Source organism: Nelusetta ayraudi, unplaced genomic scaffold (genome assembly GCF_046127955.1).
Source record: "Nelusetta ayraudi isolate G7.1 ecotype Tasmania unplaced genomic scaffold, CSIRO-AGI_Nayr_v1 ptg000135l, whole genome shotgun sequence".
NCBI classification, from domain to species: Eukaryota; Metazoa; Chordata; class Actinopteri; order Tetraodontiformes; family Monacanthidae; genus Nelusetta; species Nelusetta ayraudi.
Window position 1 is genome coordinate 17,365,923 of NW_027466185.1, and position 1,578 is coordinate 17,367,500.

General features: G+C 44.2%; 1 protein-coding gene across 2 annotated transcripts in view; it reads right to left on the reverse strand.

Annotated features, from left to right (window-relative positions):
• Positions 1 to 1,207: 1,207 nt before the first annotated feature.
• LOC142905071 (ubiquitin-conjugating enzyme E2 E1-like) overlaps positions 1,208 to 1,578 on the reverse strand; it is a 27,386-nt gene continuing 27,015 nt past the window's right edge. For both annotated transcript variants that reach the window (XM_076051567.1, XM_076051568.1), the window contains exon 6: positions 1,208 to 1,578. This exon is cut by the window's right edge and continues 194 nt beyond it. The gene's annotated coding sequence lies outside the window, so the exon portion shown is untranslated.

The following is a 1,578-nucleotide window of genomic DNA, read 5'->3' on the forward strand; positions in this document are numbered from 1 at the left end:
ATGTGTATATATAGTTTTTCAGTTTTTATTGAAAAGCTACACCCATAATGAAACAGCACTCCTCCTCCTCCTCCTCTGTTGAAACATTGACCGACACTTGTGACTTTCTTGTGGAGCCACTTCATTCACACGTCACCGCTGCCTCTCCCCCTATTGGTGAGCTGCAGCAACGGCAACCTGAACACCATGAGCGTGCGCGAGTCTTTGCAAAGTGAGCAGGGCCTGTTCGTGTTATTTCCTACCCGATGTGAATGCAGCACGCCTGCGTCCCCCGGCGCTTCTCATTAAATGGAGCCTGGCAGCAATAATATTCACCGCGCACTCCCGCCTGCAGCACATAGCACTTGATCCAATAGGGCTCCGAGCTTTAGACATGCACAAGCTTTGCGAATCGAAAATAATTCAATGTTTAGGATAAATATTTATTTTCTAACTAATTTATTTTTGTCACTTTAACGAGCCACGTTCTTCAGGTTTTCTTTTGGAAGTGACTGTTCTGTACTGTTTCAAAGTGTTCACAATAAGGCCTTGCTTGCCCTCATGTATGTGGGTTTGTTTTTTCATCACAGCTCCTTTTGCACTTCACTCTGGTCCACAGGCAGACACGTGTAGCTCAGAAACTGAAACCTTTTCGGAAAACTGCTTCCAAACCCTGTATTTTCTTTGATGGTGCTTCCAGGAAAAGCAGACGTTTGTCCCTGTGACATGTTTTTAATGTGACTGTCCTCTCAGCAACAGGAAATAAATGGCAGATGTCACCAAAAATCAGCGCTGGTTTGCTCGCGGGACTGAATACTCGCATGCAGATAATTGCACCTGTTCTCCATCTAGGAGGACAAATCACATTTCCACACTTTTGTTAACTTTACATTCCGGGTTCAGTTTCAAGTGGTGCACTCCACACTCTGCATATAAAATTTGGAACGTGTGCAAGGTGACTGACCATTGACGTGCCCAGGGATTAATTTCTCCCTTTTAAAAACCAGAGTAAAAAAGACTCACGTACGCATGCTGACAAGGCCTTAATGTGCTGCTCGCCGATTGGGTGGTCAGATTGACATCCTGAGCCCAGCGCTGAATGACTTCCTGCTCTGTGATCGCGTGTTAGAAAGCACCAATAAAAGTGTAGCCTTTACAGAACCCCGTCTGTCTGTGCGTTTTTATTATTCATTTATTATTTTTGGTTTCCTGAAAGTGACACGACAAGTTCGGCTTTCAGTTGGTCACCTTTAATTCTTCGGGGGGGGGGGAATCACAAAAGCTTTTTTATTCCAATCTTTTTTGAAACTAATACAGAACACAAATCACAGACATTTCGCAAACAATTGTCAACACAGGGAAAAAGGAATCTGGAAGGAGGGCAGGCGGCGCCGGCTGGATCAGGACGTCAGAATTCATCAGGTGTGGGAGTGTTGCTGTGACACTTCATTCACGGCTGCACTGTTAGTGTCTCCACAAACACAAGTTAAAGGTTTCCATTTGACAGATTCTGTACAGTCGGGCTGCGGAGAACTCGCAAAAATAATATTGTGAACAACAAACATAAGAAGTTAAGACTTGAAGTCTAAGATAAGATTA